The 16,992-nt window shown below is 33.3% G+C and overlaps 1 protein-coding gene across 7 annotated transcripts in view; it reads left to right on the forward strand.

Moving 5' to 3' along the window:
- LOC136034471 (3',5'-cyclic-AMP phosphodiesterase-like) overlaps nt 1-16,992 on the forward strand; it is a 387,364-nt gene that overhangs the window by 209,515 nt on the left and 160,857 nt on the right. The window lies entirely within an intron of this gene.

Genomic DNA, 16,992 nt, shown 5'->3' on the forward strand with positions numbered 1-16,992 from the left:
GTGGAAAATTTGTTGGGAAATGGATGCTTTATTAGTATGTGGAATCTTGGGCGATTTATTCGTGTGGGCAAGACCCACCTGGGAGGGTGTTATATGTTGTCTTTTTTTGTTTACCTTAACAATTTTGAATGATGTTTTTTTCTTGTTTTAATCAATTTTTTCAAAAGTTTAGATGAACCTTTTAATTTTCTTTGTATGTTGTTGTATTTTTTTGTGGCCATGGTCCTTTTTTTTGTCTTCTTTTTTGTTTTGTTTTTTTTTTGTCAAATATACTGTAATACACCACACTACTACTATACTACTATGAACTCAAACTAAAAGCGTTGATGATGAAACAGAATTTATTAGCAGAAATAAGAGATTCAAAATAAGCTCATATTGAACATAACACTATTTATTGAAATGGGTAACCACGGGTTACTGCCACTTCACCAAGTGGTATTTATTGCTAATTTATCAAACAAATAAAAGTTCAATAAGTCTAAATCCCTTTATTAGACAGTGAAAGGAGTTACGAAATTTCTGGATGTTTCAGTAACATATACAGTGACTGTTTTCAGCAAACTGGAATAATATAAATAAAATACCAATTTTTATAGAAAATAAAATGATAACTTCCAGGTCTAAATTTTTCCCAGCTCATTGTATCCAATATAATTCATTAACAGGGTTCGTTTAAAGTCTTGAGTTGTAAACTTTTCTCTCTTTTTCCTTTAATAGTTCCTTAAATTGCGCCTTACACCTCAAGAATTTGAATCGACCCTGTTAATAAAACCTCTCAGACAAATGAACCGGAATGAACCTCTCTAGCCAATGAATCGGAAACTATTTATGACTCGGAAATAATAACTTAGTTTTGTAAAAATATCGATATTTATTTGTATTGTTTTAGTTTATCAGCTGAAGACGGGCACTGTATATGTGAACAAAATATACAGAATAACTGTTTTCATTGCCTAATTAAAGGCTTTATCCGTATCAAACTTTCATTTGTTCATTATAAAAAAAAAAAAATCATTGGGGTCTTCGAAAGTACATACGTAATTTCTCAAATATTTTTAAGTTTAGCGATCAGCACTGGCTTAAGCCATTTCAGGGTAGCCAGAGTGAGCTAGACTTGACAAGTGTGCTACAATAATAATGCTAAGCAAGTGTCAATAAAAATTTAAATTGGGTAAGTTTTTGAAATTAAGAATCAATTTGTTTTTGCTAACAATTATCCTTGTAAAATCTAGTCCTAAGACGAAGCATATGAAGCGACAAAACGTTGCCCTGAATTCACGAATCTTTTCACTGTGGAAGAGTATCTCTAGAGGTTGAATATTGGTATAATATTAGTCTAATGTCTTTAAAAGTAGCACAAACGTATAAGGAAGTGGCACAAATAGCACAAAAGTATAACAGACATGTATAAAAAAAAGTAACACAACAGCATAACAAACATGACTGCTAATATTTGAATCATTACTTTGGGTGATTAAGTATTCAATTTCAAGCACGAAAATATTTCACATTTCGCTTAAGGAAAAAAATGATGTTAAATTTTATGTCAATCTATTAGCCTGAGACAACTAAAGAAGTTAAAACCTAGTCACTCTTTCACCCCACTAAGTATATACCCTTTATATAACCCTTTTCGTATATACCCTTTTCACGGTAGATTTGGTTATATTTCTAAAAAATTTACAGCAACTCGAAATTAAAAATTTTATATTTTTACAACTTACAAAAATTTTGTGCGGTGGTTGGATAAAATTGGGAATAAAAAGGCGTTTATCAACAAAATTAGCCTGTGGGAGAAAAAGAAAAGCTATAATTCTCTTGTACCACATTGATCCCTTAACAAACAGGAAAATTCTTCTTTCTAGAAAGCTCAGTCTGTAATGATTAATGTCATTAATTATTTTTCGATCGTGCCAATCAACTTCTGTTTGGCAATTATACAGAGTTAGGGGTGAGCGCCACCATAGAAGGACCAAGAGGATGAGGGCTCTATCTTGGAAACAAAAATAAGTAAAAAGAAGAGTATTGAGAGAGGAAGGTGAGAAATATTCCCATTCAAATCTTCATAAAAACAATGCTACAGGTGGTACTCCCCTGGCAAAGTTACCGGAGGCATCTAGGGCCAAGGGATAGTAAAAAGCGTTTTCATACAGGTCTCAATTGGGTTTGGGCTGGGGTCGGTGCCCCCCTGGATTTTTTTTTGTCTCCCCTCTAGACGGGGGTATTTTCATTGAAAACCACCTATTGAAAATACATTTTTCCCGTCCTAAACATTTTTGAATTGACGCCACTCTTTTCGTAGTCGCAGAGGGCCACGGATATTCGGCATACAGAACAAATTATGGTAAAGGATTCTCAGTAATAGGCATGATTGTATTCAGTTAAGATTAAACCCTTTAAAATATTGGCATTGCAAAAATTATAAACTGACAAATAAATAGTAACAATAGTAACAAGAATATTTCATGTGCACAAAAGCCAACAAAGACCATGACAACAGAAATAAAAGAAAATATTAAACAAATATATACACTCAATCATCAATCTACAGAAAAAAGTTCTATGGGTTGAGAGGAATTCTCTCGCTTCTTTGTCATTATTCTTATTAGTCATTTGTATCAATAAAAGTCTCCTCAAAAATTGTTTCCTTTGTCTAACAAATTCTTTACATTCACAGACAAAATACATAAGGTTTATTCCCGACACATTGGAACAAAAGTTTCCACAGACGCAACCGTCTTCCTTTCATACTTACCAAGTCATACCCCACCACTCCTCCCTTAAAATAAATCTCTTCCTTCTACGTCTCTCCAAATGAGCATACAACCCTACACAAACCGGTTCCTGGCGGGGTGGCAACCGGAGCAGTTGCCACAGGTGCCATGCCTTGGGGGGCGCCGTGGCTAGAGAAATACCCGCTTTGATCCAATTTTTCTCTTGGATTCTGCTTTTTTTCTCATATTTGTGTCGGGAGGAGGGACGCTGTAATTTAATTTGGCACAAGTAACCCTAGGAACGGCTCTGACCCTACATTGCAATTTCTTTGATGCGGGAATATGATAAAAGCCCCAGTCTAAAGAGCCAGTTGGTCATCTGCTGTCTCCAAAATTTTCTCATTCCAAGTTATGTTGGCTTTCCGTAAGAGTGTAGTAGCTTATAAGACAATCTTTTATTGTCTTAACATATCCTGGTAAACGTATCATCCTTTTCTTGGAGTTCGAATAACGTCACTTTAAATATCAAAGGAAACAATACAAAAAAAGTAATGGCAAGATTCAGTTTTATTAAATTTAGATCTAATAATCTTCTGACTTTGAAGTAGAAAATTTCAATATAGAAGAAATAAGATAGATATACTAGCAAGACAAGGTTATATAAAGGGAAAAACTGGAGCTGCGAACTTGAAATTCTTTCTCTGCGACTAGAAGAGACATGTTTAAAGGCTAGAACATGAGTCACTTGGGTTGCATAAAATGCTGGATTTTCAGTGAAGATAATTAAAATATTTAATAAACATATAATGAACATAAACGAAACCTATAATAAACACAAATTAAAATATATAATCATATCAAGCCCAAAAAGAACAGATGCTGCTACAGATGAATAGATGAAGCCAAGTAGAACTTAAACAAATTATCTATTCAAATTTAAACAACACTAACTTGAACTTCTTTCTCTGTGACTAGAAGAGACATGTTTGAAGGCTAGAACATGAGTCGCTTGGGTTGCATAAAATGCTGGATTTTCAGTGAATATAATTAAAATAGTTAATTTTAGGTAATTAATTATTTTTAATATAATTCTTATTAATTTTTAATAAATTTTAGGTAATTAATTAGGTAATTAGGTAATTTTAGGCAATTGAAATTACCATTTCTGAAGCAGCTTCAAATGGCGATTTTTCCCCACTTGACAATTTTTTGTTTGTTATTTTTCAAAAAAGCGTTCTTAAATTTTCAGTTACTGTGAGCTTGAGTAAGTTCAGTACCTGTATGATAAGACCCCTACCACTCAAGTTGTTCATTCATTGACGCATTGTGGAACCGGTTTTTTTTTGTTAGTTTCTTTCAGCTTACAGTGAGACAAGATAAAGAGCATTTACAGACTAGATGGAAAATATATATTTTGAGCCATATATTCACACTTTAGGGGGGTATTGGTTGGGGCGGAGGTAAAGTATTGGATGCTGCGAAGTTAGAATACAATTCTTACAACATAATATGCAGAATAATCGTACCAAAAATATTTGGCATACATGTGGTCTGACGCCACAACCAAGATGGGTAGACATTAGCTAACCTATGACATTAAGTTGTCACGATGCTTAAACGCCAAAACCGCAATGTTTTAGCTCTGAGATCCATCTTTGACAGCGGGCCAAAAAAAGAAAGTTTCTGATGAATTCCAACAAAGATTAAATTCAATAACACATGGGATTAAAAAGTACCCTTTCTCCCTTCTTAATGTGTATGGTTTCTTCTGCATTGTTAATGTGAACATAACTTTCATGGAATTCACAATTTTACTTTATTATCTCAATCAGCTATTATATCCAAAATAAACAAATTTTGACTTATAACTTCGAGCAGTTTCAAATAGGCATTGCTTTTCTAAGGCAGTAGTCTCATTAGAAATAGACATCTTCTTTATGGTGGGGGAGGGAAATAATAATAATTTTTTTAGGCTAACTGGCATAAGTCGTCTAGGCATAAAAAATAAGCAAAGCAATTTTTTAAAGTGCAGGTTTTTGCAATACTTGCAAATTTGCTACAATTTGTCCTGCATTTGCATCTCTATTTTGAAGATACTGCCTGCCTCCTTTAGGAATTTCCGTAAGCCTTGTCTTTATCCCATATCCCCTGGGAAAGTTCCTGAGAGCGCTCTTGCATATTTTCATGCTAATTCCAAGGACTGTTCATACGTGTTTATGATCTCTTGTTGCCTCTTTGTGAAAATCCCAAGCATCCTAGGCAGGGCTGTTCCTAGGGTTGGTGGTGCCCAGGGCAGAATTAATTATGGTGCCCCCGGTTCCGATTCAAATATAAATAAAAAATTCACAGAAGCCCCAGCTTTGGCATCTTCCAAGCGGCGGTGCCCAACCAGCCCTCACACCTGGGGTAGCTTTCCACATCATCTTCATCATCATTGTTTACCTAGCTTTCATTTTTAATTTGTGTAAACAAAGATATCTTCTGCATTTGAAATCCTAGAGATTTTTCTAATTTCTATAAGATGGTATTTTATTAATGATAGTTTTTAAAAAAATTTCAAAAAAAAGAAATCAAAAAAAGTTTAAAGCCATGTTAAAACGTGAATATATATGGAAACAAATAGAGAAATAATATATATTGAATAACAATATATATGGAATAACAATATAAATTAGCAGGGAAATAAATACATGTTTAATCTTAGAAAGAAAATAAAATTATTACGAATAAACAAATGAAATCAATAACAAACATAAACTAAAACATATAACCATATCAAGCCCAAAAAGAACCAATAGTGCTACAGATGAATAGATGAAACCAAGTAGAACTTTAAAAAACCATCACTTCAAACTTAAAAAAATAAAAATATCACAGATAGCTGTGCCCAAAACCTTTATTAATGTTATTTGTTATTTATTATTTAACAAATTATTTGTTATTTAATTGCTATTTGCACCTTACTGAAAACGATTTTTATTTTCAACCGTGTATTTTGTATTTATAATAACTTCAACAACAACTGAACAAAAAAGAATTTCACATTGCTAATCAAGGTGCACAAGTACGAGCTAACAAAATAAAAGAGACTCACCCTCAACCCCCTCTCAAGCATTTCAGTATATTTTTTAGCTGTTATTTTTTATTCTCAAAGGGGGGGTCCTTTACAACAAATTCAAGAAGAGGCATCCCTCACCCCTATGGTTTTCACGATTAAAAGGGATAAAATTACAACATTCCTGCGATTATACTTGTCAATCCTTTGGAACTTTCTGCAAATACTTGTGCCCCTTAAATTTCTTTAGTTCAAATAAAATTGCTAATTTTGATCCACAAATTTTGCTTCCACAAACTGGTCTTAGGCACCTAAACTGGATGATTATGAAGAATTTAGAAGCAAATTGAAAACTAATTTTTGGCCCAAAACTGGCAGCACTGAACGAACAAACACGAATTATGCTGTTGCACGTGCTATTTTCAAAAGTCAGATTTGCCAATCCAGGCTGAACGCGACGAACTTGGATCGCTAAACCCTTTAACACTCGAAACGGTTAATCACTTGTAACTTTTGATCTTCCTTTGGAAAGCGAAAAAACAAACTTGGCTCGCTAAACCCTTCAACACTCGAAACAGTTAATCAGTTGTAACTTTTGAGCCTCCCTTGGAAAGGGAAAAAACTGCCTGTATTCAAGGCTTGGCAAAACAAATACGACATATTTAAAAACTGAAATTTTTATTTATTTTTGTAATCCTGTTTCGTCCAAATGTTTTGTCTATATGTGGTTAATAAGCAATCTAAGTCTATTTTAGTGACCGCTTGTTTTATTACAGTTTATTTTAACGGACTATTGCGTTTGAAAACCAGTGGCTGGTAAAAAGTTTTCTCTCTCGTTAATTCAATTTTCTTTATAAAAAGTTTTTGGGTACCAGTGTTCAGAGATTTTCCCTCTTTAATAAGCTTAGATAAATTATCCCCAAAGCAATTTGTAGTATATCCCGAAGTAATTCTTGGACCATCAAATTCTTGATGATCCAATAAAGTAGTTCTTGGACCGGAAAATGAATTGTTTTAATTTTCACACAAAAACCTTTGACGAACGTTTTTTTATTCACTAGCAGTATATGAAATTCGACAATTATTTTTGGAAAATTTAGAATTTTTACCAAACAAAACATTGAAAAAAAATTTATGATATACCCATTAAGTTTAAATTAGAATCAAGAACTTAGTCAAAATTGAACCAACACCTACGACAAGTACTTCAAGCATCACTGTTATTTAATTAAATATCCCATTATTGCTATTTCTCATCTTGTTTCCAGTTGTTCCGTTTCCATGACTATAAAGCTCAAATTCCAAGAGGAATCCTTTGAAAGCGTCTTAATCTTCTGATTACTTTCTGTTGGTGGAGAAGAAAAAGAGGATTTGTTGAAATAAATGCAAGGGAATTCTTGGTTAGTTTCAAAATGGAATAACCTATAAATAAAATATTTTTTCAAGTCAACACAATTCATATATATGCCGCTTCAGCTTTTCAACAGGTTATACTATCAGAGATGGCAGCACAAGTGAAGATGGAAGTTGACATCTCGTGATGTCAGCACAAGAAGGCGAGAAATTCGAACTAATTTTCTCGCTAAAACATTGGTTTCTCTTTTTGAAGTTTGAACATATCTCAAATAAAAATCTCAAATAATATCTCAAATAAAATCTATTCCAATAACTCTAATATAGCGGGAAAAGATTCGTTTCTTAAGTTTCTCTACAAAGAAGAAGAAAAATGATTTAACAGCTTTTAAAAAGTTATCTTGAGAATTAGGTGAGAATTAGGTGACTTGAAGAAATGGGGATGCTATGTCTTTGAATTATAGCGTCAAAAAATACGTTATTAATGTTTAAGAATTTACTAGGAGTCATTCCTGTAGCATATTAAATAAAAAAAAAGTTTTTTCAACTGAAAGTAAGGAGCGAAATTAAAACTTAAAACGAACAGAAATTACTTCGTATATGAAAGGGGCTGCTTCCTCATCAACGCCCCGCTCTTTACGCTAAAGTTTGACTCTTTCTCTCAACTCTTCTTTTTAAAACAGTAAAAAACTTTAGCGTTAAGAGCGGGGCGTTGATGAGGAAGCAGCCCCTTTTATATACGAAGTAATTTCTGTTCGTTTTAAGTTTTAATGTCGCTCCTTACTTTCAGTTGAAAAAACTTGTTTTTTTATTTAATTTCTGAACGTTTTTGAATCAATGCATGTTTTGATTTTGGCTCGCCGCAGAGGAATAATTAAAACGAAATTTGCATATTTTTTTTTTTTGGCTAAATGGCTTTCTCATAATTTTGATCGAATGATTTTGAGAAAAAAGAGCGGAGGAGGAAGCCTAGTTGCTCCCCAATTTTTTGGTTAATTAAAAAGGCAACTAGAACTTTTAATTTTTTACAAATCTTTTTATTAGTAAAAGATATACGTAACTTATAAATTAGCTTACGTAAAGAATTTTTTATTCTCATGTTTTTATTACACATATGAGAGGATTCGCCCCCTCGTCAGTACCTCTCTCTTTAAACTAAATCTTAAATTTTGTCCCAATGCATTAAGAATGACCCCTGAATCACAAAAGCCGTAGAATAAATAGTTGACATTACTAAAAATACTTTAGCGTAAAGACGAAGGTATTAGGAAGAGGTGAGCCCCTCATATGGGTAATAATTTTTGTTCGTTTTAAGTTTTAATGCTGTTCCTTACTTCCAGCTGAAAAAAAAACTTTTTCATATTTATTTTTTCATTGTTCTTTTTTAAATAATGCTAGTAAATCCTACGCTCCCTTCATGGAAATGTTCTTCCTCCATGACAAATTCCTCGATGAAAAGTTCCCCCAGTATATCCCCCTCTTCTCAACCCCTCCCCCAACCAAAAAATCTTCCTGAAAACGCCTGTACACTTCCCAATAACCATTACTATATGTAAGCACTGGTCAAAGTTTGTAACTTGTAGCCCCTCCCACGGGGACTGTAGAGGAGTAAGTCGTCTCCAAAGACATAGTTACAAGGTTTTTCGACTACGCTGAATAAAATGGCTATCTCAGAATTTTGATCCGTTGACTTTGGGAAAATAATTAGTGTTGGAGGGGGCCTAGGTGCCCTCCAATTTTTTGGTCACTTAAAAAGGGCACTAGAACTTTTCATTTCCGTTAGAATGAGCCCTCTCGCAACATTCTAGGACAACTGGGTCGATACGATCACCCCTGAGGAAAAGAAACGAAAAGAAAAAAAAACAAAACAAACAAACAAATAAACACGCATCCGTGATCTGCCTTCCGGCAAAAAATACAAAATTCCACAATTCCACTTCTACAGTAGGGTTCTCTGATACGCTGAATCTGATGGTGAAATTTTCGTTAAGATTCTATGACTTTTAGGGGTGTTTCCCCCTATTTCCTAAAATAACGCAAATTTTCTCAGGCTCGTAACTTTTGATGCGTAAGACTAAACTTAATGAAATTTATATATTTAAAATCAGCATTAAAATGCGATTCTTTTGATGTAGCTATTGGTATCAAAATTCCATTTTTTAGAGTTTTGGTTTCTATTGAGCCGGGTCGCTCCTTACTACAGTTCGTTACCACGAACTGTTTGATTAGTATAATTTAAAACTTAAATTTAAAAAGATAGAATAGTTTATTGTCTGGCAGGACACGCAAAAATAGTTGCTAAAAACGTGGTGCACACAAGTTTATTTGGTTTTGGGCTGAATATCTGGATTACTTTCACTCATTTCATAAAGTCTTTTTTCTCAAGTTGCTTTGATTATCTCAAGAAAGCCTAAGGGCATTAAGTCGAAAACTTTCAGGGAGTATTGATGGGGATGATGAATTGATTTTAAAGACACTCTGCATCTATATTGTCAAAAGGGCATAACTGCAATATCCCAGGAACGTCTAAGGGTATTAATTTGAAACTTCCAGAATATGTTGAGGGGTATGTTGGACAGAATAAAGAGACACTACGTGCAGTTTTGTGCATACAGTTTGTCGAAATGATGCACCTGCAATGTCTAAGGAAAGGTTAAAGGCACTAAGTTGAAACTTTCAGGGAATGTTGAAGGTGATTTTAAACCAAATCAAAAGATATTTTGTGTTAATAGGTTGCTAAAAAGCGCCAAAAAACAAAACAAAAACACAGAAATCACCACAAATAGGAGTATGGCTAATGCCCTCTAAGACTCTAGATCACCAGAGCGTCATTTGCGTTCAACTAAAAACAGAATAAATTTTAAACATTTTCTCTGGATAACAAAAAAAATGAAATAAAAACCACATTGTCAAAAGTACATTGTTTTCAATGGACTTCAAATGACACTCAACCCGTTTAGAAGTTTGAGAAGGAGAGACAGGAGATGTAGCACCACTCTTATATATAGACCTTGATTAGCCTTGAAATTTGAAAATTATTTCACTAACGCCAAAATTACTTTTGGTCTTCAGAAGGGTTATGGGTGATAGCTTATCTCGTTTTCTGGTTATTTCTGTTTGTTTTAAGTTTGATTTGGTTATTCAATGTAGTTTCTGATTGTTTTGGGTGTAATTTGTCCATTGATAGCAATTTCTATTTGTTTTAAATTTGAATTATTGTTTGACCTTATTTTTGCTCGTCTCTGGCTTATGGTGGTTCTAAAATTTTCTTTTAAAATTCAAAAAATCAGATTAATCTAGATAAACTTTTAGAAAAATGAACTTCAGCAGACGATTTTCTTTCCCATTCTAACAAAGTTAAAGAGCCACCCAGCAGAACTTGGCCTTGTTTTGATATGGTAAATGAAAGCCATTTTTTGCCATTTATTGACTCACGCATAGTCACCTAAAGCCTTATAGTTGGCAAATACTTGGCCATACTTGGCAAATCTAGAAAAAAAAACATTGTGAATCGAGTTTAAGTCATAAATCCGATGCCAATTTCTCTCCCCCCCCCATTGCAGTCGCCGCGGCAAATTGTTGACAGGATGAAAAATCTGACTCCCTTTTTTGCATTTTAGTATATAATAAAAAATGCGAGGCTTTTAAACTTAGACAGTAAATCTTTAACAAGCGAACTTTTTGTTGCAAACAGAGATCGCAATGAAAAAGACTCTGTCGGAAAGACGTTAAAGTATACGTCTATATACTTGTCTATATACTATATACGTCTATATACAAGTCTATATACTTGTGGTGAACTGAGTTTCCATTTTTTTTGTTTTGTTCTTTGTTTTCCGCTGTGTGCAGTATTTACTATATAATGGGTTTTGTAATAGTAAATAAATACCCTGTATATATAACATAATGCATAATCATAATTGCAATTATGCAAATATTGCAATTATAATAAATGCATAATCATAATGTATACATAATTTCAATGCATAATCACGGTAGAAGTTTAGGACATAGTAGCCGCAATATCTTTTTTTGGCATTTAGGCAATTTCTGGATGTCTGGCTAGCCGCCAGAGGACCAAATCCACTTAGGGGTTATTTGGCTGACAATCCCCCTCCCACAATTCCTATTACCATGAATGGAACCAGAAAAGAGTGTTTTCCTGTTTTTGGAAATAGTAAACATACAGCCTAATGTTTCCTGTCAAAATTATAACTGCACAAGCATAAAAGGGTCTGAAAAAAAATTTCGCTTGAAGTATATTTAATGTTTGAACTTCAGATAACAAGCATTCACGCACAGTACATTCCAAAGTAGATGATATAAAAACTACCCTCTTACTTGTGAAACGTAGAACTAGGATTAGTTGGAGGGGTCAGATTTTACACGATGGGGTGAATAAAAAGAAAATTAAAAAGATTTGAAGGATGCTCGGTCCTGGAAATTAATTTGGACAGCCTTTCATCGACCTTTGGTACTGGACATAACTAATTTATTCAGATGCTAGGGCAAACTTTTTCGCTGCATGTTTAACCTCTAAACATTTATAGAAAAAGGAGCCCCTTTTCACATTATGCATACAGAGACAAGATAAGTAGATATAAATTCAATTTAATTAAACTAAATAAATTATTGATTGTTATAAAGAAGACTACTTGATATAAATTGCTTCAATAGATGGGTGAAGGATAGAATGATATGGTATATATGGTTTTTCTTAATAAATAAATACTTAAATTTATTACAAGCAAAACAAAACCATACAACGAAGTAGTTGATACACATTACAAGCTATACAATAAATATCGATCTCCACGGCATTATGGTGGATTGGAATTAATTAAACTGGAAGCAATCCTAAAAGTCCAACAAGTATAAATACTTCTTTTTAAATGAAGGAAGAATTATGTTATTGTAGTTTTAGTTCAGCAAAGGACCTATATTTAACTGTTACCAGTATTTCTACCGAAATGATTGCTACCTAATTATTGATATTGGTCAGTTTATAACAATAACCAATCGGCCCGTAGAGTCATCCCCCCCCCAACATAGATAATATTTGAAACACGTTTGGAGTAAGGAGCGTTTTGAGTGTCACAGCCAAAAAAAAATAACTATTAATTTCCTAAAAATCTTAGGGATTTGAATGGATGATAAATTGACTCAATGTCATCGTTTGTAGTCAATAAAAGTCTCGTAAATTAAACTAAGTTTTAAGTCTGATGACTATTTTGTAAGCCACTAGGTTTTGACCAAAAGCCTCATCATTTTATCAAATAACATGATTTATCATCTTGACGGATCCTCAACTTGAAACAGTTTGTTGGTCAACTTATGTGTGGTTATTCAGAATATGTTATATGACACTTTTTGCCGAAAAGGTGTTTAAACTCACCCTATGAAACTAAACATCTCTATTGAGTGGTTTAATCTTCGTATACATATCGGTGTTACAAGATGGCTGGCTTAGAGTTGCGCCACCATAAAAGTAAAAGTGCGCCAAAAGCTACAATTTTCTACTGAAAATGCCCCGATTTGAAAAAATTCAATGCGCAACCACCACAAAAAAATAGCCAAAATGGCACAAATGCACCCCCGCATCTGGCCACTCCGATACATATCTCAGTCGAGTGCCATTCCGATACATATCTCAGTTGGGTGCCAAGACATAAGAAGTTTCAGTTTTATCAAAAATAGTTATGTCTCCTTTTCTGGCAGGCAGATAGTTGGAACTTCAAGCTCTTGACGTAAAAATTATGCTTTACTTACCTATAAGACTAGATAAATAAAAAAAAAAACTTTACTGAGTGCGGCGACCATCAACTCTGGAGCTTTTTCAATTTTATCACACACATTAAAAAAGACAAAAAAAAATCCCTTCTCAAAAACATTAAAATAAGAAGAAAAAAGAAACTGGAGACGCAGGCGGGAATTACCCAATTTTTTGGAATATCAAACAGTTCGTGGTAACGAACTGTAGTAAGGAGCGACCCGGCTCAATAGTAACCAAAACTCTAAAAAATGGAATTTTGATACCAATAGCTACATCAAAAGAATCGCATTTTAATCCTGGTTTTAAATATATAAGTTTCATCAAGTTTAGTCTTACCCATCAAAAGTTACGAGCCTGAGAAAATTTGCGTTATTTTAGAAAATAGGGGGAAACGCCCCCTAAAAGTCATAGAATCTTAACGAAAATCACACCATCAGATTTAGCGTATCAGAGAACCCTACTGTAGAAGTTTCGAGCTCCTATCTACAAAAATGTGGAATTTTGCATTTTTTTGCCAGAAGGCAGATCACGGATGCGTGTTTATTTGTTTTTTTTTTTTTTTTTTTTTTTTTTTTTTTTTTTTTTTTTTTTTTTTTCCCAGGGGTGATCGTATCGACCCAGTTGTCCTAGAATGTTGCAAAAGGGCTCATCCTAACGGAAATGAAAAGTTCTAGTGCCCTTTTTAAGTGACCAAAAAAATTGGAGGGCACCTAGGCCCCCTCCCACGCTAATTATTTTCCCAAAGTCAACGGATCAAAATTCTGAGATAGCCATTTTATTCAGCGTAGTCGAAAAACCTTATAACTATGTCTTTGGGGACGACTTACTCCCCCACAGTCCCCGTGGGTGGGGCAACAAGTTACAAACATTGACCTGTGCTTACATATAGTAATGGTTATTGGGAAGTATACAGGCGTTTTCAGGAGGATTTTTTTGGTTTGGGGGAGGGTTTGAGAAGAGGGGGATATGCTGGGGGAACTTTCCTTCGAGAATTTGTAATGGGAGAAGAAAATTTCCATGAAGGGAGAGCAGGATTTACTAGCATTATTTAAAAAAAAATAATTAAAAATAAAAGTGAAAAAGCTTTTTCAGCTGGAAGTAAGGAACAGCAATAAAACTTAAAACAAACAGAAATTATTACCCATATGAGGGGCTCACCTCCTTCTAATACCTCGCTCTTTACGCTAAAGTATTTTCAGTAATTTCAACTACTTATTCTATGGCTTTTGTGATTCAGGGGGTCATTCTTAATGAATTGGGATAAAATTTAAGCTTTAGTGTAAAGAGCGAGGTACTGACGATGGGGCGAATCCCCTCATATATGTAATAAAAACATGATAATACAAAAGTTCTTTACGTAAGCTAATTTATAAGTTACGTAAATCTTTTACCAATAAAAAGATTCGTAAAAAATTAAAAATTCGAGTTGCCTTTTTAATTAACCAAAAAATCGGGGGGCAACTAGGCTTCGTCCCCCGCTCTTTTTTTCTCAAAATCATTCGATCAAAATTATGAGAAAGCCATTGAGCCAAAAAAAAAAATATGCAAATTTCATTTTGATTATTCCTCTGCGGAGAGCCAAAATCAAAACATGCATTGATTCAAAAACGTTCAGAAATTAAATAAAAAAAACAAGTTTTTTTAACTGAAAGTAAGGAGCGACATTAAAACTTAAAACGAACAGAAATTACTTCGTATATGAAAGGGGCTGCTTCCTCACCAACGCCCCGCTCTTTACGCTAAAGTTTTTTACTGTTTTAAAAAGAAGAATTGAGAGAAAGAGTCAAACTTTAGCGTAAAGAGCGGGGCGTTGATGAGGAAGCAGCCTCTTTCATATACGAAGTAATATTTATAAAGCCTGGTACTCTAGGCCGAAAGAGCCATCTTCTTTGATTCATGTAAACAATGATGGTGATTTGCTCACTAATTCAAATATCTTCTCTTCATTCGCAACGGATAGAAGTTGATTTCTTGGTAAAACATTTTCTTTTACTAATAACTGTTCTGCAGTAAAGAATAATAAAATCAAAATAAACTTTAGTTTTTCACTTTTAGTGAAATTTATAATATATCTGTAGCCTTCAAATTATTGCAACAAAACTAGGAATGCTTTAAAACTTTTAATGCTGAAATAGGCGGCATGCCATCTATTTCTTTGTCTAATAAATGTATTAGATATAAAGATGACTCTTTAAAAGGAAGATTTGAACGTCAGAACTTCTTCGGAGATCTAGGTATAGGTCACAACCAACATGTTCTTAAAATTGCAATTTTTCGATGTTATTCCTTTGGAGTGATAATGGTCATTTCTATTCTAAAATTGAAGCAGACAATTCATTTTTGATTTAAGATTTTGGCACATTTGCATTTGTACTGCTTTTTTAGGTAGAACCAAAAAAAAACGTTTAAAGTAAATTGTAAGTTCAAACATTTAGCTAATACAAAGATGATTGTCGTTGCTAATAATACTGCTAATGATACCATTCCAATTTGCATTACTTATCAGCCAATAGAACAAAACCAGATTTAACCCGCTGATAACACCTCACTCCTGTGTAGACAGATTGAAAATTTATACTTTTCTTTTAAATATGCCTAGATGAGAATGGATAACTAATCAAACGTAAAATTTGATCTGGACTATTCTTCAATAGGGTGGACCTTTGTTACACTTTTTGGACCTTTATTAAAAAATTGAAATAAAAACTTCATACCCTCTTCCCTCTACATCTTCACGTCATCCCTTATAAGGAGTTGTGGAGACTAACATCCAGAAACTTATATTGAGTCAGCGGGGACTGGGCAATTCTAAGGAAGTTGTTTGGAAATATAGTTTTGATCCTTGTCTTTCACAATTAAAGTTCTATTAAATAACCAAAAAGTCTTTTTATTCAAAGAAACAAAAATTGCTTAGACATTAAATTACAGAAGATCCCATATTCTAAGTGATTTTTTTTTCCATTTTTGTAAAATTGATTTTTTTTTTAAATCCCTATACAAATGAACTATAGGCTCAAGAGGCTTACGCTACTGCCTGTGATATACTAGTTAGTTTTTAAATTTAAAAAAGAATTATTCGTACACACTTTGCAAATGCAGATCTCGGCAGCTGCAATTCTAAAGGTGGTATGTTATGCAATTTATAGGAAATTGAAAAATTACAAATGTGATTCGGGTTAGAAATGGGCTGTAAAAGTAATTTTTCTCTTATAGGCTTTCAACATGCAAAAACAGTTCAGATATAAACAACTTCAAATGATTTTTATCTATACATATATTTCAAAACATAGTGTTAATTTTTTACAACAAGACAATACATTTATTTCCCTCAAAATCGACCAGCAAAACAGACGGTTTAATAAAATTAAAAAAACACCTCAACAAATCAAACAAAGCAAAAGAAAACAAGATAATATAATTAGAAATATAACTAAATAAAATGCATAACAAAACAAAAAATACAATAGACTTTCAAGTGCCTATTATATTCTAGGAAAAGGGTTAAGACTTAAGTTTCCAGCAATTTCTGGCAGCGATAAAAAAGGTAAAATGTATTTTGGAAAAGAAGTGAAAGTCCCATCTGGTAGAATCTTGTTTGTTGGAAGAAGTATGGGTGGGGGGGGGGCAATGTTTGGGTAGAATTAAACCTAACTTTTAAATTATGATACTTAATACTTTTTGATTTACCAAAAATGGGTTGCTAAGATTTTGATTTCATTAATATATTTTATATTAATTAATTTAATATAACGTTAATTTAATTTGATTTTAAACATGTTTGCTCTTCCTCGTTTTGACATGAATTCCAATTGCAAGACGTATCACATAACATTCTAAAAACTTATGTTCCTCATTAAACGAACAATGCAAGTTTTCAAATGAAAGTAAAGCGCAAGATTAACGCTTAAAATAATGAAAAACTATTCTGTATATGAAAAAAGCTGTCACCACCACAACACGATCTTTTATTTACCAGTTGCCCTTCAAGGCACTTAAACTAAAAGTTTTATTTTTAAATTAATACAAGGGTTTAAAACCAAAAATTAATGCAATTTTTACCACCTGTTCTATGTGTTTTTGAAGCATTGGTGGGC

The sequence above is a fragment of the Artemia franciscana genome, chromosome 13 (genome assembly GCF_032884065.1).
Source record: "Artemia franciscana chromosome 13, ASM3288406v1, whole genome shotgun sequence".
NCBI classification, from domain to species: domain Eukaryota; kingdom Metazoa; phylum Arthropoda; class Branchiopoda; order Anostraca; family Artemiidae; genus Artemia; species Artemia franciscana.